The sequence below is a fragment of the Henckelia pumila genome, chromosome 3, assembly GCF_033568475.1.
Source record: "Henckelia pumila isolate YLH828 chromosome 3, ASM3356847v2, whole genome shotgun sequence".
In the NCBI taxonomy this organism is placed as follows: Eukaryota; Viridiplantae; Streptophyta; class Magnoliopsida; order Lamiales; family Gesneriaceae; genus Henckelia; species Henckelia pumila.
Window position 1 is genome coordinate 190,689,706 of NC_133122.1, and position 13,670 is coordinate 190,703,375.

Sequence of the window (13,670 nt, forward strand, 5' to 3'; positions counted from 1 at the left end):
AATATCGGTTTATAGACGATATTAAATTATATATTTGATTTATAAATCACACAGGAGTTGAAATAACTCAAACCGGGTCAAGTTTTAACCCCGAATGAATAAACATTATACCAATACATATTTAATTACTAGATACGGATATATATTCTATTTCTCTCTCCTCGGTATTCATCATCGTCATCTTCTTAGCTTTCCCGATTCCTTGTTCTTTTCTTTTCCAAAATTTTCCTATCGCTTCAAATCGCCGTAACTTTTCCGTCGGTTATCAATTTTTGAAAATAAATATAGTTCCGGAATCCTCGCAACGAGAGCTTTCTTTTGGTACCAATATTGTAAGGTTTTCTCGCGTCGCTCAAAGCTCGAATTCCGACAGCCGTCGTCTTCGCCGCCCTTAGCCGCCGTCCGATCGTCGCCAAAGTTTAAGGGGTTGTGGTTTCGGTTGATTAGACCTCTAATTCGAATATTTGAGGTAGATTTCGAGATTAGTGTTTCGAATTTTGGAAATTTTGATTCAATCGATTTCCAATTATTGATATTTGATTTAATTCTTGATTGTAGGTGTTATATTTCAGTTGAATTGAGGTATGGTTATTTTTCAGAATAGATTTGGGAATTATTTTGAAATTTCAGATTATATTATGTTGGATTTTCGAATTATAGAGATGTTTAAATCGTTGTTTGGATGTTTAGATGTGTTAGAATTGTTATAGATTAATTTCAGGATTTTTGAACAATTTTTCTGGAAAATTCAGATATGCAGTGTTGGGTATTTCGACTTTTTTAGTTATTTATTTGATAATTGGACATTGATAGGATGATTTAATATGAGATGTGAAGTTAAGGAAATGTTAGTTTGATTTTTTAGAATTAGTTCCGATAATTTTCAGATTTGTAAATGGAAACAGAAATTAATATGATATCAATGGTTTTCCACAGGATTGTATTATTCGAGAATTACTTGAGATGTTTCTGTGGTAAATTAAGTATTGGTTGAGGTACGTATGAGCTGTTTATATTACGACGCCTATAATGGCATGTTATGATATTAAGTATTTTGTAATGAGTGATAACGTGTATTATGTGCTTATGTGGATTATATGATTGCATTCACTCATTTACAATTTTTCATAGCACGTTGAGCCTTGACTCCTTTGATTGCTATTGATATTGATCTCTTGAGATGTATTGAGTCATCTATGGAGCGAGTGACAATATTTAGTGCACTCCTGAGTTAGCACGAGACCGAGCGGGTAGCAACCGTGCTCTCGATGCTACGTACGACACTCCTGATGACAACATGAGGCTGGACGGGTCGCTCCTGTCACCCTCCGATGCTACGTGTATGGATTAGAAGTGATGATTCGAGGTCTGCTGCGTTCCTGGCACGGGTGGCCACTGAGTTTATTGTGATACGATTATTTGGACTCCTTTTGGTATCCCTTATTTCATTGATACATGTCACGCATTACATTGCATTTCATTGCATTGTACTTGATTTTATTCATGTCAGTTATATTTGTCGTAATTTTTATAGTTCGTCGTACTGGGGTCCGACCCATGTTTTCTTTTTATGTTGTGGTTGTTTGTGATTCCATAGCAGGTTATCCAGGGGGATTTGACGCATCTGGTGGAGCGTCATCTAGTGGTACCCAGTGAGGCGAGCGTGGAGTCGAGTTCCCAGATATATGTATATATATCAGTTTAGCGAGTTTTATATCTGTCGGGGTGATGCCCTGTGTATCTGTATAAATAGTTTTGGACCTTGTTTTGAATTGTTATTTGTGTGATCGAGCCTTGCCAGCTCTGCATGTGTTTAGTCCTGGCCAGTGCGGCTATAGGTTTGTAAATTGGAGTTGTGACTCTATTTTCGAGTATATATTGCTGGTTGTGTTGTACAGGTTTTTGGGATGTCCTATTTACGAATAGGTCATGCCGAAATTTTTGTAGACCCAAACGCAAATTTTTACTCGTTTTCGCTGTTTACATTAATTAATCCTGGTTGTTTGATCATTAAATATTAAATCAGGACACGGGCCCTTTCAGCCGCAACACTCACTATCATGCACGAGATCCCCCAGTCCCACTACCTACAGCTGCAGATGAAGCCCAAGAGGCTCGCATTCAGGAAGAAGCTGCCCTTGATCAGGCTGCTGATCCTCCCGCCGGTGCACACGTCCACGCCAGAGCTCCGCGGGGCACTCGTCGCGTTTTCTCTGCCATATTTGACTGCTTGGATGAGCTTCGCACTGGTATGGTTCAACTACAGCATCATGCCACTTCCCAGTCCTACTCCACTGACATTCATGAGCTGCCTTTTGATCGCTCTGCCCTGGATGAACTTGCCGAGTCAGCTTCTGCATCGGAGGAGGAGTAGTTTAGAGATATTGTCTGCTATGGTTCTTTTGGATGATATGTATAGTTTGTTATGGGTTTGAACTATGTGTGTTTTGGAGTTTATTTGCTGTAGTTGCTTCGCTTTCGACTTATTTTGCGGATACTCTAGCCTATTCTAGTTATGTCGTGGGTTTTAACTGTTGTTGCGATTTCTCGCTTTTATTAATTGGAGTTTCATGGATATTGTGGTTTTTCCCTCAGTGGTGCTTTTTCTTTGTTGAATTTATTTTGGGAAGCCTTTTTGTGTGCTTGTGTGCGTCATTGTTCTAGTTTACGAGTTTTGGTTGGTTTTGTAGTTCCCTTTGCTCAGGCTGCCGCTTGCCCCTAATTTTGCATGGTCGTCGACATTTTTCAGGGAAGTGTTTTTGCTATTGGTAATTTTCTCTTTATTTTTTCGAGCATTTAACACTGAGGACAGTGTCGCATTCTAAGTGTGGGGGTAGGTCGTTCATTACACTCTGTTTCACATCACTTAGCAAAAAAAATTTCAAAATAAAAAGAGATGAGCATTTGTGGTACATGACATACCAATTTGTTAGCTAGATTTTTGATCGCCTGAAAAATTATTTTGTGCCTAGAACTGAATGAGATTATCTATAGTTGAAGGAGAGACTTTGATATGAACTAGTGTTGCATTGACTTTATGAGACACATTTCATGCACTTTTGTCAGACTTATGTAAGTTAATTGTGAATTGGTAAGAGGTGATCTCATGAAAAAAAAAAATTTGGTAAAAGAGAGAAAGTTTGCAGTTGTTATCCCTAGAACTTGTCTGATTAGTCCTCGAAGCGAAAATTTGAATGATTATGACTTAGGGATGATTTAGGCGATCTTTGGACCGTTTATGCCTTTCCAGCCTACCTGATGCATCACTTTGTCCCTAGTAACCCCATTGAGCCTGATAAAAATCGAATGGTGTGTGCCAATGGCACACAATTAGACCCCATTCGTCATTATTTCTTTCCTACATTGACCACCTGATTTTTAGCCTATACACTATTTTTCCTACCTAAGTTTTGAGAGAAACAAACCCTTTTGGCGCTTTTAAATTTAAAAAAACTCCAAGTATTCACAGAAAAATATTTGAAGGAGTTGGTGAATTATTTTTGAATGAAAGAAAGGGTTGGTTTGAAAAAAAAAATGATGAAAAAGAAAAGAAGAGTACTCGAAAAAAAAAATTCAAGTGGTATTGAAAAGAAAAGGAGGAAAAAGAAGAAGAGAATGGGTTGTATTGATAAATCAAAAGAAAGTGATGAAATTCAATAATAGATGGGGAATGGAGCTTTTTAATTGCGCTAAATGACAATTTGTTTGATGTCTCTCATTTTTGTTTTTCTATCCTTTATTGTAGCCGTGAACCGTGGCCTAACGTTATAAGCTTAAAAGACATATTGACCGAGTCATAATTGTTTCACATTTAGTAGAGAGGGATATGAAAGATAAGCATATGGGGCGAGAAAGAGAAAAAAAATATTGTTTGGTGAATAAACATGAGAGATCCTTGAACCGAATAACTTTTGAGGAGTATAAGTTCTGACACTCACACTACACACGTCTCATTATGTTGATCTTTTCTGGGTAGTGTTCGAGTTTTGAATTGCGACGAAAGCAAGGCTTGTGATTTTCGAAGTATGAGCTTTTGATTGGGTGTGACGAGATTTGGTAGATTGAAAGGTTTTGATTGTGCCATTCTGTGTCGATATTTCTCATCTCTAATTTCTTCTGATTTATTCGAGGACGAACAAAAGCTAAGTGTGGGGGATTTGATAAGCACGAATTTTATAGCTTATTTGGCACTTTATTTTGTCGTATTCGTGTTTATCTGGCATTTATATTCCGAGTTTTGTGCATAAATCATCATTTTTTCTATGTTTGTAGGTTTGACTAAGATTTGAGAAGAACTGAATATTGAAGAAAAAGTCAAACAATTCAATGCCACGTTGGATCTTGGCCAGAGAACATGGAAAAATCTTAAGTCACCAAGAGAATTGAAGGAAGGAAATAGCACGGACCCTGTGCATACTTTGGAAGAGGGTCCGTGCCTGTTCAAAGCAAAAGAAATTGGAAGAAAAATAATACACGGACCTCGTGCACCATCTGGGAAAGTGTCCGTGTACCATCGGCTTTTGAGAAGTTATTCACAGAAAAATGCATGGACCCCGTGCACCTTCTGGAATAGGGTCCGTGTGGCTTCGTAAAAAGTTTGGGCTGGAATTTTTAATACACGGACCTAGGCACGGACCATGTCCGGGGTCCGTGTACACTGCAAATATGAAAAAAAAAATAATTCGTGCAGAATTTGGGATTTTTGGAATTCTGAGTATTTTGGGCAATATTAGACATTATTTTGGACGAAAATAAAGGAGGTATAAAAGGGAATAAAGCCCTAATTGGAGAGGACTTTTGGAACTTCTGATTTTTGACTGATAGACTTTGGAGAGATTTTCAGGATTTGATGGCTGAGAGCTTGGAAGAGAAGAAACGCGCAACGCAAGCAAGATTCGGCACTATTGCTGAGAATTTTCTTTTCTTCTTTTTCTGTTTTATTTTATTATGAATTCAAACATGAAACTTTTGTTTCATTTTATTATTATGGAGTAGTCGTCTTTTGACCGGGGCCACAATAGGGCCAGACTATTGATTTTTGTTTATGGGACGGATTGATTGAATTTTGATTTATGGAATATTTATTGATTAATGTTTGTGCATAATTCTTGCGTTTAATCTGACCAATTAATTGCATGTATGTCGTTCGATCTGGACTTGAAAAAGAAAAGATTAAAATTATCTTCAAAAATATTGATCAACACATGGTTACACCGACTAGAAATAGTATTCGATTTCAGTGTGCGATTTTAGGAGAAAGCTGAAATTCCATAACTCGTGAATGCGTTTTTTTTAATTAAATTCAATTAGAAATAATTGGACTGTTAAATGAAAATAGGGTTATTAATTCTAGAAATAGATTAATAATTATTCTAGGGAATTTCGTCGTGAATATGAATGAGTTGTGTTTGATTAAATCCAATACGTGGCATTATCGATGTCTGGTACCGTTGTGTGTTCCTGGTCATTTTCCAAAAAATTGAATCAATCTTAAAGCTTTTCTGTTCATTTAATTTAATTTAAACTTCTGCTTTAGAATATTTATTTTATTTTAATTAGTAGTTAATTTATAAAAATCCTTTATTTTAATTAGCCTAGATTAATTTGAATAGTCTATATCTTAGTATTTAAACGTTAGTCTCTGTGGGATCGACTTGGACTCTGTCCAACTATATTATAACTTGACCTAGTTCACTTGCTAGAATTTTTTCCAACCGAAATCGTCGGTCAACTGCCACTTATAATATTTTCGACGGAGAGTTTTTCTAATGCCCTGGAGATTTTTGTCTTCATGCAATCTCTTTAAGGAATGCATCTTCTGCAATCCCTTGGAGTAGTATCTTCGATAAAAATCCTTGATAATAGTTTAATAGAATAATATGATCGATCAGAGTAAAATCAGTCTAACAGTCGAATAAAAAAATTAAAAGATTTTAGAATCTTAGAGAACAAAAAAAATATTAAAAGTAAAACACCAACCGTAATACACAAATAGATAATAAAATTTCAATTAAAAATGACACATAGTTGACACAATTTAAACAATCTAATTCACTTGAATGAAAAATTTAACAACAAAAGACAGGGTTGTTTTTTAATACAAGAAATAAGTTTTTTTTAACCAAAAAAAATGTGGAAAAAAATACAAACAACCGTAATTTCAAATTTTAACAAAAATATTGAGAGACGTATCTAATATTTTAAATAAAAAATTATTAATAATTAAATAAAATTTAAAAATTGAGGTCTCGCACCAAGGGGAGGCCCTAGGCAAACACCTCCCCATGGAGCCGGCTTTACCGCCCTGCCTCGACCTTTTCTCTAATGGGGCATGGCGGGCCAGCCCGTCAACTTGGCCAGTTGAGAAAACCATACTCAAAAGACCACGAGTTGCTGATCCGATTAGGTGGGTAACCTGTCAAAAAATTTAAAAAAATAGAAAAAAATAAAAAATTTTGGCAATAAAAAAAATAGTGATATATAAACTAACAATTATAAACAATATACATATTTAAAAAATCCAATAATCATACATAAATAATTACAAATAATTAATATATTTTCAAAATTAATCAATTATACATAAATTATTATAAATCATATAAATTTTTTAAGGCATACCGGCCCGCCAACTTTGCCGGTTGAGAAAACCATACTCAACTAGCCACGAGTTGCGGATTAAGTTGGCAACCCGTCAAAAAATTTAAAAAATCGAAAAAAATAAAAAAAAATTGGGAAAAAAATAAAAAAATAATATATAAATAAAAATTATAAATAATATACAAATTCAAAATTCATAACCATACATAAATAATTACAAATAATATATTATCAAAATTAATCAATTATACATAAGTTATTATAAATCATATTAATTTTTTAAGACATACCGATCATATATAATTCATTTTAGATAATATAAATCATTCAAAACTTATCAACCATACATAAACTATTAGAAATAATAATTATAATATAATTTAAAAGTTGTTATAAAAATATGTCAGCTTTTCCTACTACATTCACCTGCAGCGCAAACGGATTATACAGTTTAAATTATTAGAGTTGCTATGCTGCACAAATTATAAATTTTGATAAGTCAGCAAACACTTTATCTTATTACTAGCATCGTAGCAAGATCATACGTTAAATCACATGGATTTCGAGGAGTGCAGTTATTGAAATGTTGATATTTGTGAAACAATAATTGTACGGTTTATAATAAATGAAGTTGCACTATGCCAAGATTAACTATAACTTTTGCTAAATGGTAATGATCACTAGATTCTACAATATTTGTGTATGTATAGGGCCAGCTTATACAATGGATTTTGGAAGTGTTTTGGAAAGCTTTTACTTATTTAAAAGTGATTTTAGTAGAGATTATTTTGAAGTTGGTGAGAAGCTAAAGTAGGAAGTGTTTGGAAATAAAAGTTGAAAGTTAATACAAGCTAACGTTTACTGTTTGAGGATTAATTGCTTCCAAACTTAATATTTTAATTAAATTACAATCATACTCTTATTTGATTTATTAAATTTTTTGATACTCACACTATAAAAAAATGAGTTTATATATTATTATTACATTATGAATTTTTTATCAAAAATATTTTATTTTTTATAATATGAATACTTAAAAATATATATATATATATATATATATATAAATATATATAAGATTAATAAAAATAAAAATATAAAAAACGACAAAATTTGAATAAATATACAAGATATGTACAAAAATTTATGAAAATGCAACACACACACATATATATATATATAAATGATTGTAATAATAATGTAAAATTTTTTAAAAAATTTAAAAAAATGCTTGTAATAATAATGTAAAATTTAAAAAATATTTTTTTTAAAAATGCTCGTAATAATAATGTAAAATTAAAAAAATATTTTTTTTAAAAAATGCTTGTAGTAATAATGTAAAATAAAAAAATATTTTTTTAAAAAATAAAAGCATATGTAATATGATAATTTTATTAAGGGTATACATGTCAATTTGTAATTTTATACTTTAAACAAAAAAAAAATCAAATTTTAGCTTCTTGCTTTTGGGTAAAAGTTGTAGAAGCTAAAACAAAATTTAACATTTACAAATACTCAAAAACACTTATATGCAGCTAGAAGCTAAGAAGCACTTTGTAGAAACTCTATCAAATATTCTCTTAATCCCACGTAAGTCGTAACTAAAAATAATAAGTTTTATGTGATACAAGTGGATCGAACGTTGAATTTATTGTTGGAAAAATGTTTTGTTAGTGTCACATCATTGGTGGGCATGATAGTGGGCATGATAGGTGGGCACTTGAAAGAAACTCTATATATATATATATACAATTTTGATATCCCGCCCACTCACCGTGCCTACCTAATGTGCCCACCATGAGGTGACACTCAACTATTGGATGTGATGAATTGTGCGTCCAATAGATGAGTGCCGCCTCATGGTGGACACATTATATGAGCACGGTGGGTGGGTAGGATAGCAAAACTCTCTCTCTCTCTCTCTATATATATATATATATATATATATATATATATATATAAAGTTTTGCTATGCTGCCCACCTCCATACCCACCTATGAGGTGGCAATCATCCAATGGTCATCCAATTCATTGGATGATTGTCACCTCATAGGTGGGCATGGAGGTGGGCAGCATAGCAAAACTTTATATATTGGATGATTGCCACCTCATAGGTGGGCAGCATAGCAAAACTTTATATATATATATATTATATATATATATATATATATATATATTATGTAATATATAATAATTAAATGAAAAGGAAAAAAAAAATACGAGTGAGGCAAGTGGCACCTCAAATGAAGAGGTGCCACTGGTGCCGCTTCGACGCAAATTGTGATCGTCAATTGAATTACGAATTCAACGGAATTCAAATTTGAATTAAAACCATTAGCCGAATGTTTATATTTATTAAAAAAAGGTAGTTATGTGTAACATCGTTTGGTGAAGAGATGCGTCTCATTTTGATGTGATATATTTTTCATTTTAGGCTTTTTAATCTCTATAAATAGATCTCATTTAGAGTACAAAATGTAGTACATTCAAACACTCCATTAAACATATATTTTCGTTCAGAATACATATTGTTGCATACAATTAATTTCGTTCGTCGATCATGTTCTGAAGGTTAAAAAATTATTATCTTAAAGTTCGTCGTATTTTGTAATTTGGAGTGTTTCGATTACAAAATGAGGTTGTATCTTGAGACGGTTGTCGTATTTCATGTGTTGCGTGTGAAGCAAATTTGCCTTAAGAAGATAGAGTACGACTCTAGCCTCGATTTAAAATATTCTGATCGTGTCTTGTTTCAACCAATGCTTGTCGGAACATCAAACAAATTAAATCCAAACCCAACATTTATATCTAAATTGGTGATTTATAAATAGGGCTGTAAATGAGCCGAGCCGGCTCGAAAAAATATTCGATTAGAATTCGAATTTTTCGAACTCAAGCCGAGCTCAAGCCGAACTCGAACAATTATACGAGCCGAACTCGAGCCTAAAATATTCTGTTCGAAAGTTCGCGAGCCGGCTCGCGAACTTTTATATAATATACATATATAATATTTTATATAATATATATTATATAAAATATTATATATATATATATTATTTAATATTATATATATATTATATTATATATAGATAATATTATATAAATAATATATAATATTTTTAAATCGAACTCGAGCCGAAAATAAAAAAAATTCGAGCTTCGAGCCGAACTTCGAATATCTCAATTCGAACTCGAACTCGAACCCAAATACTAAAATTTTGCTATGGTTCGGCTCGATTCGGCTCGTTTACATCCCTATTTATAAAGTCTTTAGTTAGTGTTTGCTTTGGAACCTTTTGATTTCCCTTTCTCCTTTATCAAGTGCGACTTGCATTGTGTACACCATAATGAATAAATCCATGATTGGGAGTGAGTTGATATTTGATTGGTATAGTTTGATTATTTTTGGGTTTCATTAAAATGATAGAAAAAGTGTTTTTTTCTTTTTTAATCACAACGTGTAAGGGGTTTTGTTGTCACTATGAATTCAGGGACCGGAGCTAGGATTTTAGTTCAGTGTAGACAAAAATATAATATAATTAATAAAGAAAGAAAGAAAAAGGCATCGGATAATCGACAACAAGAAATAATGCATCTTAAGATTCGAAAACAAGCTACAGACGATCAGAAACACTTGTTAATGGATGGAAAAATGCTATAAAAATGACGAAGAACCGCACGTACAAAATTCGCAATCAAAACAACAATTGTAGAAATAAACTCTACAATCGAAAAATAAGCCTGGATTGATTATGATCACAAAAAAGGAACAAGGTTTAAAAATATTTGAATGATTGACGAACATTGAAGGAAAAACGAACCCAAAATTTGGTGAAAAAATTCTTGATTTTGTAGAGAATGAGGAAAAAGAGACAATATGTAATATGAATTGGAATGATTGTTAATCTCATGAGGAGAAAACACTATATAGAGGTTATAGATTGTCTATCTGAACAGTACGTAGTAGCACGTAAAAATTTAAAATTTTGAGCACAAAAATTTGGGTTAAAAAATATAAAAGAAACAATGTTATTTTTTGGGTCTAATGTGAGCAGCTAGGCCTGTAATAACAAATAAAATTTTAAAAGTTTGATTCTAAAAATTATAATACATATATATATATACATATATATATATATATACATATATATATATATATATATATATATATATATATATATATATATATATATATATAATATTTTGGTTTTTTGGGCCCAGTGTGTTGGCTCCGCCCATGACTATGATCCGAACTTTGACCCTTCTCATGATAGAAAGAAAATTATGCAACTTAACCACTAGTGACATAAAAGACATCGATATTTCTAATTTTGATTCCAGTGTTAATGTTCTTTAGAAAATAAATACTAAGCTTCAAAAAATATATATATATTATTGCATTATATATGATGAGTTATGTAGTTTGGTTTTTAGCTACATTAATCTACAAGCGCGCGCACACACACACACGTGTGTGTATATTATCCATATTATATTATTAAACTTGAAACTTTTGTTAGGATCGATTAGGGTATGTAGACTCCTTTAAAATAACTTTGATTGGATTGGTGATTGCTGATTGAGTAGTTATGCTCAACTCATGAGTAAACTTAGGTCCCGAAAGCATTGTAGCAGTTGACCCTAGAAAAACTCCTTAATTGTGTGTTTGGTTCCATGGATTTCATGAAATTTGGTCGGATTTGGCGTTTGGTATAATGAAATTTTAAAATGAGATTGGTATTTTGTGGGGTTTGATGGGATTTGATATAACTAAATGAAATCTTAGCAAAAATTAAAAGATTTCATGGGATTTCATACAAACAAATAAAATATTTCATGGGATTTCATACAAACAAAACAATTTTTATAATATCATGTCCTCAAAAAATAATACATTTAATTCATAAATATTTTATCATACAATTGAAAAAATTATTTTGAAACCATTTTAAAATATTTGTATATTTTAAAAACTAGTAAAAGCGACGTGCGTTGCACGTGGGGATGCTTTTTATTATCGATAAACGTTGTTAAATAAATGAGTTGAGATGAGAAGAGATAATATGCAGTTATTAATAATTTTCATGATATTTAGTAAATAGTAAATTCAATGTAATATGATATTTACAACATGTATTATAAAATGAGTGCGAAGAATCTTTGTTGAAAGATTTTATATGTTACAAGTTTAATTGAATTTATAGACGTTGTTGCGAATAATAGTTGTAACAAATACTATAATTTTGTATAAATTAGACATTAAGGAAAATATATAACTTTTTTTTTAAAAAAATATATAATTTGATGTCGTGACATATTTAATAAATAAAATTTAAGAAAAAATATATCAAATAATATATAGTTTTGAAAAATTATTTTATAACTACTGGTTTTGAGAAAATAATAATAATACAAATAATGCATTCTAAATTTTAAATTAAATTACAACGTCTTTTCTTATTTACATAACAATTTTTTTCCTTCTTTCACGATTTTTTGTTTACAGTCCATTTATAAAAAAATAAATTTTCTCATCATCTTCGATAATAATTTTTGTGATATTTGTAATAATATAGAGTATAGAGAGTTTGCTGTTTTACCCAAAGTTATAACTGACGGTAATAATGCAACTCAAATATTTTAAACCGCACAACAATCAAGCGTCATGGTTTGATTGTTTTACACAGCAATGACAATTATTGCACTCAACAATCTTCATTGCACTTCTTGTAATCAATGAGAATCGAACACATGACCTTATGAATTTGGTGTTTCAATATTTTAAGAAACTGAATAGTATTTAATTAAGATTTTTGTGAATTTTTTTTAAAAATATTTGTGAAAAAATATATTCACTTTATCTACAAGAAAATAAAAAATAAATTCTTTTGATATTTTAATTTTTTTGAAAACTGAATTTTTATATAGTATTGCACATATTTTTTCAATTTTGATCTTATCATGATAATCGATTTTTCTTATAAATATTGATCACTTTATCTACAAGAAAATAAAAAAAAACAAAGTATTTAAGTATTTCAATCTTTTTGGAAACTGAATCCTTATCTAATTTGCACACACCTTGTCAATTTTGACCTTATCATAATAATCTATTTTACATATAATATAATATTGATTTACGTTTATGTCCTATAACTAAAGTGTTGTTTTTACTTTTATAACCCTATATATTTTTATATGATTTTACTTATAGTGTAAATAAAGGACAACGTTGTTATTTCACAATGGTAAAATTTTGACCTTTTATTCACTCTTTTATATAGGTATAGATTATATAAATTCTTTCCTTTTACGATTAACTTCAATTAGTTTTAATGCAAAAACTTAATTTATCATAATCTGATGACATTATCTCAATTTTCTATTGATGAACTTTTTTTCATTATGAAAAAATATTTTTCCTTATATTTATAAATTATTTTTATTAAATACCATGTATTAAAAAATACATGTGACTATTAAATATTATTAATAATAAAGATATTTTTAAAATAATAAGTAAAACAAAATTTTTTTAATATAAAATTAGACTAATTTTAACTATCAAATTCAATTCCTAAATAACATTAGCCAAACACTACAATGAAATTCTAAATCTAAGAATTCCAATTCAAATTCCAATTCCAATTCCAAATCAAATTCCAAATATCATTTTTAACTGTTCCAAACACAGTGTAAATTGATTTAGTTGATGTTAGTCAACTGAATCCTTGCCTTCTCGTGCGTCGATACTAATTTTCAAACAAATTAGTTTATGTGGAATAATGCAAACTAGTAGATTGAATTTGAGATATGATGGACTGACTCTGTGTGTGAGTGATGAACTGAAAAGTAAGATTGCATGGTGATTGTTTATGGATGTTCAAAGATTTCAACAACTCATACGTCACCCCTTTTTTCACCTCGGAAGGATTCACTCAAGAAGACTTTGACTATTACAATCAACTTGAGACATCTCACTCTAAGACTGGGACTTATACACATTTTCTATCCCAAAACTCCTAGAAATACTTCAAGAACACAGTTCACGACTGCTTTTTGTTACAAAG